At 39.4% G+C, this 16,315-nt stretch overlaps 1 long non-coding RNA gene across 1 annotated transcript in view; it reads left to right on the forward strand.

The window, feature by feature from the left end:
- Window positions 1-16,315, forward strand: part of LOC113934970 — a 235,949-nt gene that overhangs the window by 139,025 nt on the left and 80,609 nt on the right. The window contains exons 6-7 of the long non-coding RNA XR_003523845.2: window positions 8,774-8,869; window positions 10,986-11,060. This is a non-coding gene — a long non-coding RNA (uncharacterized LOC113934970). The remainder of the gene's footprint in view (window positions 1-8,773; window positions 8,870-10,985; window positions 11,061-16,315) is intronic.

A 16,315-nucleotide genomic window follows, 5' to 3' on the forward strand; every position in this document is an offset into this window, starting at 1 on the left:
TGTAGATTGCTCTAGGTAGCATTGACATCTTCACAATGTTGGTTCTCCCAATCCATGAGCATGGAACGTTTTTCCATTTCTTTGTGTCTTCTTCAATTTCTTTCCTGAGTATTTTATAGTTTTCTGAGTACAGATCCTTTGCCTCTTTGGTTAAATTTATTCCTAGGTATCTTATGGTTTTAGGTGCAGTTGTGAATGGGATCGACTCCTTGATTTGTCTCTCTTCTGTCTTGTTGTTGCTGTATAGGAATGCCACTGATTTCTGTGCGTTGATTTTATAGCCTGCTACTTTACTGTTCCTGTATGACTTCTAGCAGTTTTGGGGTGGAGTCTTTTGGGTTTTCCACATAAAGTATCATATCATCTGCAAAGAGTGAGAGTTTGACTTCCTCTTTGCCGATTTGGATGCCTTTGATTTCTTTTTGTTGTCTGATTGCTGTGGCTAGGACTTCTAATACTATGTTGAATAGCAGTGGTGAGAGTGGACATCCCTGCCGCGTTCCTGACCTTAGGGGAAAAGCTCTCAGCTTTTCCGCACTGAGAATGATATTCGCTGTAGGTTTTTCGTAGATGGCTTTTATGATATTGAGGTATGTACCCTCTATCCCTATACTCTGAAGAGTTTTGATCAAGAAAGGATGCTGTACTTTGTCAAATGCTTTTTCTGCATCTATTGAGAGGATCATATGATTCTTGTTCTTTCTTTTGTTAATGTATTATATCACGTTGATTGATTTGCGGATGTTGAACCAGCCTTGCAGCCCAGGGATAAATCCCACTTGGTCGTGGTGAATAATCCTTTTAATGTACTGTTGGATCCTATTGGCTAGTATTTTGGTGAGAATTTTTGCATCCATGTTCATCAAGGATATTGGTCTGTAATTCTCCTTTTTGATGGGATCTTTGTCTGGTTTTGGGATCAAGGTAATGGCGGCCTCATAAAATGTATTTGGAAGTTTTCCTTCCATTTCTATTTTTTGGAACAGTTTCAGGAGAATAGGTATTAATTCTTCTTTAAATGTCTGATAAAATTCCCCTGGGAAGCCATCTGGCCCTGGGCTTTTGTTTGTTGGGAGATTTTTGATGACTGCTTCAATTTCCTTAGTGGTTATAGGTCTGTTCAGGTTTTCTATTTCTTCCTGGTTCAGTTTTGGTAGTTGATACATCTCTAGGAATGCACCCATTTCTTCCAGGTTATCTAATTTGCTGGCATAGAGTTGCTCGTAGTATGTTCTTATAATTGTTTGTATTTCTTTGGTGTTGGTTGTGATCTCTCCTCTTTCATTCATGATTTTGTTGATTTGGGTCATTTCTCTTTTCTTTTTGATCAGTCTGGCCAGGGGTTTATCAATCTTGTTAATTCTTTCAAAGAACCAGCTCCTAGTTTCGTTGATCTGTTCTACTGTTCTTTTGGTTTCTATTTCATTGATTTTGCTCTGATCTTTATTATTTCTCTTCTCCTGCTGGGTTTAGGCTTTATTTGCTGTTCTTTCTCCAGCTCCTTTAGGTGTAGGGTTAGATTGTGTATTTGAGACCTTTCTTGTTTCTTGAGAAAGGCTTGTATTGCTATATACTTTCCTCTCAGGACTGCCTTTGCTGTATCCCAAAGATTTTGGACAGTTGTGTTTTCATTTTCATTGGTTTCCATGAATTTTTTTAATTCTTCTTTAATTTCCTGGTTGACCCATTCATTCTTTAGTAGGATGCTCTTTAGCCTCCATGTATTTGAGTTCCTTCCGACTTTCCTCTTGTGATTGAGTTCTAGTTTCAAGGCATTGTGGTCTGAAAATATGCAGGGAATGATCCCAATCTTTTGGTACCAGTTGAGACCTGATTTGTGACCTAGGATGTGATCAATTCTGGAGAATGTTCCATGGGCACTAGAGAAGAATGTGTATTCCGTTGCTTTGGGATGGAATGTTCTGAATATGTCTGTGAAGTCCATTTGGTCCAGTGTGTCATTTAAAGTCTTTATTTCCTTGTTGATCTTTTGCTTAGATGATCTGTCCATTTCAGTGTGGGGGGTGTTAAAGTCCCCCACTATTATTGTATTGTTGTCAATGTGTTTCTTTACTTTTGTTATTAATTGCCTTATATAATTGGCTGCTCCCATGTTTGGGGCATAGATATTTACAATTGTTAGATCTTCTTGTTGGATAGACCCTTTAAGTAGGATATAGTGTCCTTCCTCATCTCTTATTACAGTCTTTGTTTTAAAATCTAGTTTGTCTGATATAAGGATTGCCACCCCAGCTTTCTTTTGGTGTCCATTAGCATGGTAAATGGTTTTCCACCCCCTCACTTTCAATCTGGGGGTGTCTTTGGGTCTAAAATGAGTCTCCTGCAAACAGCATATGGATGGGTCTTGTTTTTTAATCCAATCTGATAGCCTGTGTCTTTTGATTGGGGCATTGAGCCCATTTACATTCATGGTAACTATTGAAAGGTATGAATTTAGTGCCATTGTATTGCCTGTAAGGTGACTGTTACTGTGTGTTGTCTGTGTTCCTTTCTGATCTTTGCTGCTTTTAGGCTCTCTCTTTGCTTAGAGGACCCCTTTCAATATTTCTTGGAGGGCTGGTTTCGTGTTTGCAAATTCCTTTAGTTTTTGTTTGTCCTGGAAGCTTTTTATCTCTCCTTCTATTTTCAATGACAGCCTAGCTGGATATAGTATTCTTGGCTGCATATTTTTCTCGCTTAGTGCTCTGAAGATATCATGCCAGTCCTTTCTGGCCTGCCAGGTCTCTGTGGATAGGTCTGTTGCCAATCTAATATTTTTACCATTGTAGGCTACATATCTCTTCTCCCGAGCTGCTTTCAGGATTTTCTCTTTGTCTCTGAGACTCGTAAGTTTTACTAGTAGATGTCGGGGTGTTGACCTATTTTTATTGATTTTGAGAGGGGTTCTCTGTGCCTCCTGGATTTTGATGCCTGTTTCCTTCCTCACATTAGGGAAGTTCTCTGCTATTATTTGCTCCAATATACCTTCTGCCCCTCTCTCTCTTTCTTCTTCTTCTGGGATCCCAATTATTCTAATGTTGTTTCGTCTTATCGAATCACTTATCTCTCGAATTCTGCCCTCGTGATCCTGTAGTTGTTTCTCCCTCTTTTTCTCAGCTTCTTTACTTTCCATCATTTGGTCTTCTATATCACTGTTTCTCTCTTCTGCCTCATTTATCCTAGCAGTTAGTGCCCCCATTTTTGATTGCACCTCATCAATAGCCTTTTTGATATAGACTTGGTTAGATTTTAGTTCTTTTATTTCTCCAGAAAGGGTTTCTCTAATAACTTCCACGCTTTTTTCAAGCCCAGCTAGTATCTTTAAAGTCATGATTCTGAACTCTATGTCCGACATCGTACTAATGTCCGTATTGAGTAGGTCCCTGGCTGACGGTACTACCTCTTGTTCTTTTTGCTGAGGTGATTTTTTTTGTCTTGTCATTTTGTCCAGAGGAGAATAGATGAATGAGAGAACAAAATGCTACAACGTCCCCAGCAAATATACTGTATACAAATCAGAAAAGACCTGAAACCAGGGGAAAAGAAAGGGAAAGAAAGAAAAAAGAAAGAGGAAAAAAAAAAAAGAAAAAAGAAAAAAAGATAAAAACAAAAACAGAACAATACAAAAAAAGCAGAATGTGATCAAATATGATCAGGCTAATGCATAGATCAGTGCCACACACTAGATTTTGGGCGTATTTTGGTCTGTTAGAAAAAAGTACCTCCTACAATTTTAAAGGAAGAAAGACATATATGTACAAAATAAGGGTTGATACAATGAAGGGATAGAAGATGACTGTAAAGATGAAAATTATAAAAGATTTTATAAAAGGATTTGATAAGATAAGAAGTTGTTTGAAAAAAGAAAGAAGATTTAAAAAAGAAAAAAAAAGGGAGATAATGTGATCAGGCAGGAGACTAGAACAGAACCATACACTAGCGATTTAGGGTATATTTTTATCTGTTAGAAAAAACTGTATCTCAAAATTTTAAAGAGAGAACAACTTATGTATATATGCCAAAAATAAGGGTAACTACTATGAAGGGATAAAATATGACTCCAAAAATGAAAAAAAATGTTTTTGTTTTTTTTTTTTTAAAAAGAGATTGATAAGATTTTGGTTGAAAAAGGGAAAAAGAAAAAGGAAAAAAAACAGTTAACAAAAATTAACTTTGATGAACTAATGAATCATGGTAAAAAAAAGCCATGAATTCTATGTGCAGTATTCCCCTAGCGCTGGAGTTCTCCCGTTCTCCTGGATCGGTGAACTTGGTCTTGGCTTGCTGGCTTTTCATGCTGATCTTCTGGGGGAGGGGCCTGTTGCTGTGGTTTCCAAATGTCTTTGCCGGAGGCTGAATTGCCCCGCCCTTGTCGGTCTGGGCTAAGCAAGCTGCTCGGGTTTGATCTCAGGAGCTTTTGTTCCCTGCAAGCTCTCCGTACAGCCTTGGAGGACCAGGGCAAAAATGGTGGCCTCCCAATCTCCACCCGGAGGAGCTGAGAAATCAGGGCCCCGCTCCTCAGTGCGCCCCCAGAGAAAAGCAGTCACTCCCTTGTCCCTGGTCTCCTGCCGCTCTCCGTGCTCACCCAGCCTGTGACCGAGCGTTTGTATCTCTGGCACCCGACCCCGTGTGGAGTCTCCAAACCCAGCAGATCCCTGCGGTGCGTTCCCGCGCTGCTCCGCCCCGGGAAGGAAGGGGAGTCTCCCCGGATCTGCCACCTGTTGGGTCCCTGCTGCAGGAGCAGTGGCCCGACTGGGCCGCGGATCACAGTTTATGGCAACCCCGAGCTGAGAGCCCGCGCCTCAGCTCCGTCTCTGCAGCTGGCTTCCCCGCTCCGATACCTGGGAGCTCTGGCGCACTCAGGCTCCCCCGGTCTTTCTGTGACCCTGAGGGTCCTGAGACCCCACTGTCCCGCGAGGGTTCCACCCCCGCTTAGCCACTGGAGCGACATCCCTCAGCGGAGCCGGCTTCTAAAAGGTCCGATTTTGTGCTCCGCGGCTCTAGCACTTGCCAGAAGCGGCCGACGGAGGCCCCTCCCCCGCCATCTATCCTCCCGAATATCACCTCGGATTCACTTCTCCGCACGTCCTACCTTCCAGTAAGTGGTCGCTTCTCTGTTCAGAGAGTTGTTGCTACTCTCCTCTTCGATCTCCTGTTGAGTTCGTAGGTGTTCAGAATGGTTTGATCCCTATTCAGCTGAATTCCTGAGACCAGACGAAATCTAGGTCTCCTACTCCTCCGCCATCTTGCTCCCAAGAAGTATAATCTTTGAGAAAACTTGAAATATATATGACCTATTGTTTTAACCATATTACCTTGGATGAAGTATGGTGAAGCCAGGTGCAGCTCAAGAGAGAGAAACCAGAAAATGTCACAGTGCCCTAGGGAGAACACAACACACCATGCAAGACCACTGGGGTTTGGTCAAGAGGCAGAGAGAGAGAGGAGAACTATATGCAAGCACCTTTATTGTGCTTTCTGTGGGAAGAAACAAGTGAGGCAGAATAAGCAGGCTTTGGGTTGGCTAGTTTGGGTAATTTCAGTAGGCTCTGAGGCACAGGGGCTCTCCCTGGTTTTCTGGTACTTGGCCCTGAGGCAATTAGATGCATAGCTATAGGTGTAAGTTGGCAGATGTATAATGACTCAGAGTGTAAGAGACCAGTATGGGAGTTGGCTGGGGATGTGGACTTAATCTCTGCCCAAGAAGTAGAACTGACCAGCATTTATGGAAACTAATTTACACCTATACAACAACATATATAATGTGAGAGTATATAGAAAAAATCTCAGGCCACTGCAATCAGGGAAGGCTATCTCCTAAGGATGACCATGAGGTCATTACTCTCCCAGTGAAGGAGTGACTGCAGATATGTTTTCATCTATAAGTTCTCTTGCAACCAAATGGAGGGAGGGATGGTATTCTCCCCAAATCCTGCTGTAAATTGGTAGAGATACACAAGACATAACAGAAAACATCAGCCAGAATTCTCAGAGATACAAAATCTTTTACAAAATATAGGCAAAAGCAAACATCTTTAATGAGTCATTTGGTAAGCAATTTCTTATGAAAATCTAACCATTGAGCAATTGCAGAGAAGCCAAGAACTCCTCTACAAGTGATATTTAGAAATTTAGCACAATGGGAAAAAGCACTGCAACGTGGACTGACATGGGGAAGGGCAGTGTGGCAGAGGGAGGAAAATGGATCAATGAATAAAGATGCCAGGAAAATACAGCTCCATACTCAACAGAAAACAGACTTTTTTAGAGAAGAGGTCAAGAATTTTGACAGAATCTCATTAAATGTATTTGTAATCACTTGCTATGAATTTTTTTGTTTCTTGTATAGCAAATGCATATAACTCTCATTTCAGAGTGTGGTTTGATTATTGTCAATTTCTTATTTTGCCATCATAAAACTTGTCTGATATATGTACAATGGAATATGAGGCAGCCATAAGAAAGATGAGATCATGACATTTGTGACAACATGGATGGACGTAGAAGGTATTATGCTAAGTGAAATAAGTCAGGCTGAGAAAGACAAATACTGTATGATTTCACTCATAAGTGGAATCTTAAGAAAAAGAATAGACATAAAGCAGAATCAGACCTTTAAATAGAGAGAATAAATGAATGGTTGCCAGAGTGGAGGGGTGTGGGAGTTGGGCAAAATGGGTGAAGGGGTGTGGGAGACACAGGCTTCCAGTTATGGAATGAGTAAGTCATGGGAATAAAAGGCACAGCATAAGGAATATAGTTAATGATATTGTAGTAGCATTGTATGGGTACAGATGGCAGCTACAACTTTGGTGAGCAGAGCATAAGTAGAAGCTTGTCCAATCACTATGCTGTACGCCTGACACTAATGTAACAGTCTGTGTGTCAACTACACTCAAATAAAACAAAATAAAAAATTAAACAAAGAGGGGTGCCTGGGTGGCTCAGTCAGTCAAGCATCTGACTCTTGATTTTGGCTCAAGTCGTGATCTCAGAGTCATGAGATGGAGCCCCATGTTGGTTCCACACTGGGCATGGAGTCTGCTTGGAATTCTCTCTTTCCCCCACTTTCTTCCCCCCCCTCATAAATCAATCAATAGAACTAGGTGATAGGGAAAATTAATAGTATTTACTAATAGAACAATTTAAAACTAATATGTGTTAGAAAAAATATAGAAATGTTTGTATGGGTAAAGGGAAATGGGAGACACAGGCTTCCAGTTATAGAATGAAGTCATGGAATAAAAGGCACAGCATAGGGAATATAGTCAATGATATGGTACTAGCATTATATGGTGACAGAGGGTAGCTACACTTGTGCTGAGCCTCCTATAATGTATGTTGTACACCTGAAACTCATGTAACATTGTGTCAATTATACTTATATTAAAAAATTTTGTTTTAAGTATGATGTTGCTAAAGATGCCCAGACTAGGCTGAGCAAATGACATACAACCCTTTAAACAAAGGAAACTGCCTTGACCAGTCAGGGCAGTCTACCTGTTTGGCGTGGATCATTTATAGACCTGATACTCAGTTGTTAGGAACGTAGATGGCACCAGTAACTATGGGGAAGTACTTGCAGGAAAGTTTGCAAATGAGAGAACTGAAGTCCAGCTGGATTAATTAATTTGCGTAAGGTCACACAACGCTACATTTCACAACAGCTGACTTTTGGTCCAGTATTTCTTCAACTAATCCACAACTCTCTGAATCCTTAAGGGCCCAACAAAAGAGGGAATTGGAGGTTTGGAAAATATCAGTGATTTCTCCAGCTATATGACTGGTGGCAAAGGAAAGATGAGAACCCAGCTTTTTTGTTTTCAAGTCCACAGACGTTTGCCGCTAATGAATAGAGGTCAGCATTGACTGGAGGGGAAAAAATTAATAAATTGAGATAGGTGTGGTAGCACCACCAATAGAAGAATGACCAACAGAGGAGTTAGAAGAGCAGCAATAAAGATTTCACTATAATTGGCTAGTGGTTGTTCAAGAAATAAATACAGGAGATGGATTAAGTAAAATTGATTTCATTAAACCCTACAGATACTGAACTGAAATAACTTTTAATGTATTATAAATTCACTTTAGTCCAATTTCCTGTTATCAACATTTTTGCAACTTATTTGGTTGGCAGAAATATTAATGCTAGAGATAAAACTAAAATCAATATAATTTTAAAATTGTGTTTTCATGTCTGACAAAATCTTTAGCTATATGGTATGTTACTGTATGGCATTACATTTGTGGCATAAGTAGTTTCAAAAATAATTTATCCACAGCTCCATCCTTTTACCTACAAGACATTCAAATATTGATGCAATACATGTACCTATTGCATGGAGCACTGGGTGTTATGTACAAACAATGAATCATGGAACACTACATCAAACACTAATGATGTACTGTATGGTGACTAACATAACATAATAAAATTAAATTAAAAAAAATTTAAATATTGAAATGTGTAACTTCTACCTCCAGTCGTATTTTCCTGCTGATTTTCATTATTTCCCAAAAGAAATTATTATGAGTTTGAAGAATAGTTAATTCTAATAGTTCTAGGCATAGCTTAGAACCTCCTCAAGCATCCTCTTTCTGTCTCTAAAAAAAACCATTTTCTGATATTTTTGGATGGGCTGGAGGAAAGGGCAGTTATGCTTCAGAATGCACAACAGAAATGTAGAGAAAGAGAACAAATAATTATCGCAACCTAACTGGGCATCAGGAAGTGTGCATGATGCTTACATACATTTTCTTACTTAACCCTCAGAAAATCCCTACAAGATAAGTGCTGTGATCCCTACTTCACAGATGAAGGAAGAGGAACTGAGAAGTTAAGTCACACGGTCACAAGATCACATACTTGGTAAGTGACATGGGATTGGGAATTAAAATTTCTATCTTTCTTTAGTTCTCATCACATCAGATTTTTATATTTGGAAGATCCAAAAATATTCTTAAATAAAAGGCGTATCTAAGACTAATCACCAATAAATAAATGTCTCAAATTAAGATTGAGATCAATAAGCACACAAAAGGTTGAAATTTATTTCAAGCTGTGGTCTGATTCAAGCAGTGTATGGCCTTCAATTCAGAGCAAGCTGACTTTGCAGGTGTTTAATAATCAGACAGTAGTGCAGATGTTGTCTTAGAAATGATTATTTACTTACTTATAAATAACACTGTGATTTGCATACATACAGACAGAATAGGCAACTAAAAATCATGCCCATATAAAAAGTTTAGTACATAAACTAAGGAACTTCCAACTGTGCTGGCTCAAAACCAACAGATGTGGTTCACTTTGTGTATTTTTCAAGTAATCATGACAGCATCTTATAAATACAAGGACATGAGCGAACAGCGAGTCAAAAATCACTCTTACTCTCTTTTCAGACTGACTAACATAAATAATCTGGACAATTGCTAATTGTCTCTGTAAGGATAATACGTGCTTTAATGCACAGATAGAAGGCATCAGTAGATATTATAGAAACCCACTAAAATCAGAATGTGCAGGAGGACTATTTTGGAAGAGTAAAGGAATACGTTGTAGCGTTTTTTAAAAGAAATGCAATATTCTTCCTGTTTCTTCCTTGTTTATCCACATTTACCATACATTTAGAAAGGATGTCCTGAAAATATTTAAAGGTAATACAAGAGGCTCATCATTATTTGAAAATGTTTTCCATCCTCCTGCCACCCAACATACACTAACATTTTTCTTTAATACATAAACACACATTTTCCATCCAGATTTCCAGAGTGGAGGGACACCCCGGTGGCTCAGTTAGTTAAGTTCCCAATTCTTGGTTTCAGCTCAGGTCACAATCTCAGGGTGGTGAAATTGAGCCCCTCTTGGGGCTCCAGGCTTAGCATGGAGTCTACTTGAGTCTCTTTTCTCCTCCCTCTCCCTGCCCCTCTGCTACCCACCCCTGCGCGCGTGCTCTCTCTCTCTCTCTCTCTCAAGTAAACAAACAAATGAACAAACAAAAGATTTCCAGAGTGGAAATAAAAAGACCTGACACTTTCTGGTGTGCTGAAGGAATGAATAAACGACATGACAAAAGTCCTCTCATCTCTTAACAAAAGGCCTTTCAAATAAATGTATTATTTTACTTCTAAAGCCTTAGTAATTCAGATCCAATTCAGGGGATGTGGGCGACAGGGGATTTGCCTAACTCAGATTTCAGATAATACTACAAAAAAATCATAGCCTGTCACTGATCATGATACAGCTTATAGAGGAGTTGGAACATTTTTCTATAATGGGCCACATGGAAATAATTTTAGGTTTGCAGGCCATATTGTTTCTCTGGTAGGCAATACATAAACTAATAAATATAGTCATGTTCCAATAAAACTTTACTTACAAAAACGGACAATGGCCAGATGTTAACTAGACTTACTGTGGTGATCATTTTGCAATATATACAAATATCAAATCATTATGTTGTACACTTGGAACAAATATAATGACATAGGTCAATTATACCTAAAAAAAAAAAAAAGCCTGCAGTAGGTGTATTTTGCCAGCAAACCATAGTTTGCTGATTTCTGTAATGGAATAAGTCTTATAAGGACTTCCCTCTTAGAATTAACAAGGTCTCAGGAGTGTTAGAATTCAACTTCGGAGGTCTTTTGTCAGCAGGAAAATATAAAATTCGATCTTGCATTAGCTATCAGGATTATTTTCCTGATCAAGTCCACTGAAGTGAGGTCTGAAACAAGCAAAGAGCCTTGTCCTTCAATGAGAAATAAACACTGCAGGCACATATCCCAAAATTGAATATCTTGGGAAAATGTGCTAATATTTCATAATTCAATAGAACATTTTCATATCCTTTCTTCAAGCAGATGTTAACATTACTGGCACCGTTGCTAGAAGCTAAAATGGTGATGAATGGTCAAGAAAAATTAGAATCAGAATTAGCTTGAGCAGAATCAAGCTATGCACTGAAAACTCTTTTTTTCTGAATAAGGAGCATAATTACCATGCCATTGATTCTCTCTCCGGGCCTGGAAAGGAAACAAGATGCACTGTCCTCAATGATGAGGTAAGACAGCTCTTACCTTTCTCCTGCTTTGTATGAGTATTTTGTATTCACCTTGACTATGCGCTTCTTGGGGTTAGGACACAGGTACCCAAGCTAGGTTGACGATCAAAATATATTTGTTTTATGAATAAATAAAAGCCTTAATAATAATTTTTGATGCTTTGAAAGGAAAGCACAGCTGAGTCAGAGAACTGTTATCTGGAAGCCCTACAATCAAGTTGTTCTACTATAGGGTTTTTGCAACGCGAGGGGTTAACAGAGTATTCCTAGTAGAATAGTGTCAAGGCGTTGCAGTTAAATTTAATCACGTGCTTTCACATCACCTCCAGTGTGTTCGTCACAATGCAAAAGCTGTGAATACAAGGAAAGGTAAATTTTCTGGTCCCTCCCAGAGCATGTAGTCTACATGCCTTGAATGCCCACATTATTCTCATAAGCCCTCTGGTAAAAATAGCCAAAGAGCTAATTATTTTTTAAAGTTGTAATACTTTTGGAAAAATTATTTAGCTCCATTTGGAAGTATTAGAATGTATAAATAGACAAACAGAATAGCCTGGACTTCAAAAAGAAAGAAATACAAAATGAAAACTCACTGGCATCTTTCAAAGTGCTGCATTTATGTTTATTAGTGTTGTTTTATGACATTAATTTTTGAATTCTATGATTCATAATGAATATAGATGATAAACTTGCTAAATATTAAACCAACCTTGGAATATTAAAATGTTAACTGACTTATTTGCATGGACATTTGCTGCATTTGTCTGCTTTGAGGTGATGATGCTGCATAATAAACAATCTCCCCAATATTTCACTGGCTGCCAACATAAACTCACATCTCATTCACAGATCTGTGGGTGGGCTGTGGTGGCTCCACTTTAAAGAACATGTCTAGGTTGGCTTCCTTCATCTCCCATTCTGGAACCCAGGTCAAAGGGCAGCAACCTCTGGGGCACTACCTTCCCACCTTCTCAGGACAAAGACAGTAATCAAAGAGACCAAGTGAGCCAAACCACGGAGCCCCTGCAAAGCCTCTGACTGGGTAAGGGATGGATCACATTCACTGATATTCCAAGGCAAGGCACTTAGTCAAGTCCAATATCAACAGAATAAGAATGTTTACTCTTTGTGCTGAGCGAGGGGGACACTGAGTATTTCCTAAACAACAGTTGCAAAGTCTAGAGTGGAGTTAGGAATATAGCAAAGAAATTTTATTTGGAAATTTCAAAACTACTTTAAATATATAATCATAAGAAACTGGAATCATCAAAGAACAGGGCACCAGAGAAAGGGAAGGTGAGTGTTGAAACACAGAGGGAATCAAACAGGTTAATCTCTTCTAGCACAGATCTAGTTTTGATCCCTATAGAATGCAATTTGAGTTTATCACCAGAAGAGAACAAATAGTAATTTAAAAAATATTTCTGGGGCACCTGGGTGGTTCAGTTGTTAAGCATCTGCCTTTGGCTCAGGTCACGATCCCGGGGTCCTGGGATCAAGCCTGCTTGGTGGGAAGCTTGCTTCTCCCTCTCTCTAGCTGTGTTCCCTCTCTAGCTGTTTCTCTCTGTCAAATAAATAAATAAAATCTTTAAAAATAAACAAATAAAATAAAATATTTCTCCAATGGACAACTGAATAAACCATTTTCTTGGATTTTCTTTTTAAAGATTTATTTATCTACTTGAGAGAGAGCGAGAGAGACTGCTAGTGCACATGTGCAAACAGGAGGAGAGACTGCTAGTGCACATGTGCAAACAGGAGGAGGGAGCAGAGACAAGCAGACTCTCCACTGAGTGGGAGCCCATTGCTGGGCTGCATCCCAGGACCCCTAGATCATGATCTGAGCTGAAATCAAGAGTCAGAGGCTCAACCGACTAAACCACCCAGGAGCACCCATTTTCTTGGATTTTTTTTATTTTAGATTTTTTTTTAAGAGATGCTATGTTGTTGCTGGCAGTAACTAATCTCTGTGCATAGTGACTGGTAATATCTAAAAAGAATAAAGTCTAAAATTGCTACCATATGTAAGAACATAGTTTTTCTCTATGAAATTTTTTCTGAGTTGATTTAGATCACAATAGCCAAAATTCAAAAAAAGAAGAGAGGCATGATTTCCCAGAATTAAAAGGAAATGCAAAATTCACAACCCTGAAGCAGTGGCTGTGCTCTACATTATAGGAAATGGACTTTCTGACATTAATCTCAGCATATTTGTTCATTTCTGAAGAGCAACCCAGGACACTGAGAGAGGCTAAATTTTATATTATGAATAATCAGTACAAAGGAATGAACAAAATCAGAGTTGGGAAAAAACTGTTCTACAAATCTCTACTAACAGAATTATATTGCAGAAACCTCAAGAAACTGAAAAGCATCCTCAAAACCAAACCATGTGAGAAATATCTGTCTCCTTCCTTCCGAGATTAAGAAATCCTATTTTCTAGTTCAGCTCAGCAGGTTCTGAGCACTGTTCACTGATTGGGTGAACATTTACTGCATGCTTGCTAGATGCATACTTTCTGCTAAGTGTAGAGAATACAGATACAAAATGCAATCCCAGCTCTCAAAAGCGCTCTAGCAAGGTCAAAAGCAAATGAATAATTATAATACACTGTGGTGAGTTCTATAAGAAGCTCTCCTAGTCTTGTTTCCCCAAGAAACAAACCTAACACAAGGATTCAAGTAAAAATAATTTATTTGGGGGTTGAAGAAGACACCGTAGGGAAGTGGGGAAGTGAGAAAGAAGGACACAAGATAAAGCAAGGTGCCACTGTGAGCCACTGGGATTACACCTGCCAGGGAACACAGGGAAACAGTGTGGATCACACGCCTCAGACAAGTGGGGCTAAAACATTAATTTCCCAGCCTTGTTCACCTGCTGTGTGTGTGAGCAAGCGGAGCGGGAGAAGGCTTCTGGCAAAGGGAGGCTGGACTGGTATGCACTGTAATGGTAAGGCTTGAGTGCTTATGGACATCAGTTACACAAGTGTCAGAGTCACAACTAACCTTGAAAGCGAAAAGGGAAGAAGTGAGGAAAGTCTTCCTGGAGATTACACTTGAGATGAGATTATAAAATGTATAAAACTTATCAAGGTTAAGAAAGAGAAAAATAGTATTTTGGGCAAGCCAAGTGTGAGGGCATCCCAAGCAGAAAGTGCACGGCACTTTAGAGGAAGTATAAGTTCTGTGTGCATATGGCTAACATATAGGAGCAGGCGAGAGACAAGAGACAATTGTTGAGAAATGAAGCTAGATGGCTCAGTAGGAGCAAGGTCAGAGTTAGCCTCAAATCCCATGCTAACATATTTGGAAATGAAATATAAAATAGGGATCTATTATAAAGGATTAAAGCATGATTTCAATAGCATAAACTTGGCAGTCATTCGAAACCTTTCTTGACTTCCATTATCCTTTGTTTTCTCAATGAATAGCCTCAGTTGAGTGGCTTGGGCTCCACTCTGATAGTGGGGATATATATATCAGTGAACAAGAGACAAAGAGAATCTGTGTATTCATTGGGTTCTCCGGGCAGGGAGGAGAGAAAATAAATAATTAAACAAATAATAAGAATTTCAGACAGAAATATATTAATGAAAGAGCAATGAAATAAAGAGTGACTGGGTTCTTTGGCTAGGATTGTTAGGGAAGGCTGGTCTCTTTAAGTTGAGGGCTGAATGGTAAGGAGGCAAAAAAGGCTGATGAAACACATTCTGTGCAGAGGACGTAGCAAACGAGACTATCCTGAGGTAGAGATCTGAAATGTGATTGTAGACGTGGCCAGAAGGCAGATCATGTCACAGTGAGGAATTGTGATTTTAGTCTAAGGGTGATGGGAAGTCACTGGAGGATTTTAAACAGTTGAGTAATATGATTAATATACATTAAAGAAAGGAATTATTCATGTTCCTCCTTGGAGAATAGGTCGTAGAAAGACAAGTGTGGAAATAGGGAGGCCAGAGGGAAGACTTGCAATAGCCTAGGGAAGAAATGAAGGTGGCTTGGGAGGTGATAATGGCTGTAAGAGATGGGAAAAAAGTGGCTGGAATCCACTATTTTAGAGATTGTCAGGACTTATTAATATACAATGAGAAGGGTGAGGGAAAGAGAGGATTCAAAGCTACTGAGTGAATAGTGGTCCCATGAATGCTCTAAGTCTTATGTTACCTGAATTTCTTATTATTATGAAAATAGGAGTGTAAATCACAGGCTTGGACTATAGAAAGTCATCAGTAATTGTTAGGTATTAGCATCATTATTAAGATGATAATGATATTGGGGCACCTGGGTGGCTCAGTTGGTTGAGCATCTGCCTTCAGCTCAGGTCATGATCCCAGGGTCCTGGGATGGAGCCCTACATCGGGCTCCCTGCTCAGCGGGGAGCCTGCTTCTCCCTCTCCCTCTGCCTATCGCTCCCCCTGCTTGTGCTCTCTCTGTCAAATAAACAAATAAAATCTTTTTTTTTTTAAAAAAGATGATGATATTATGGCACAGGAATGTTAAAAATAATTCTAGGTCAAATCCATCCCATTTTCCAAAATTAAGCAGGATTCCCTGTGCCCTATTTTTCTATGCCCTATGCAAGCAGACCTATTGTAACATCTATTTTACCTGCAATCTCTTATCAACTCTTCCTCCCCGTACCTAAGCTATTACTTCTCATCAACTAGCTTGTCACTTAACCTTGACTTCTCTTGGCATTTCCTTTTCAGATGTCCTAGGCTCCACCCTATCCTCAGGTCTCTTGATCCATTATCTGAATCTGAGCCTCCTTTTCTTATTTCTCCACTGACAGGGCACCATGGCCATAGCAACAGCATCAGCAAATGTGTGGAGGTGAGAAGGAATACTTTATCTTATGTATCTTAACCATGAGCTCCCATTCTGCTGGACTGCTAGGAAATTTAACCACATGGTTTCCCCCAGTCTGTTCCACAGTTTGTATTTCATGTGATGTCAAAGAGTTAGAAGAGGCTCTCTCTGGTTATTGGTCATGTCTCCACACAGGTCACTGCTGATGTGTTCATGTTGATGTCCTCACTGCCCCTTCTCTCTATTCTTTTCTTCTAGCCTTGGCATATTCTCAAAGTAAAAATATACCAGAAGAAGTTAACCAAGCAAGGAATACTTCAGTTAGGACTATTGCAACTGGGAAGAGAGATTGTTGAAACAAAAACCCAGAGTTTTAAAGTGTGGGGTGAGGTAGTGGAAAACTACTGGAGAATGCTTTTAGCCTAGAGATTTGTCAATGTGATTAG

The sequence above is a fragment of the Zalophus californianus genome, chromosome 4, assembly GCF_009762305.2.
Source record: "Zalophus californianus isolate mZalCal1 chromosome 4, mZalCal1.pri.v2, whole genome shotgun sequence".
NCBI lineage: Eukaryota > Metazoa > Chordata > Mammalia > Carnivora > Otariidae > Zalophus > Zalophus californianus.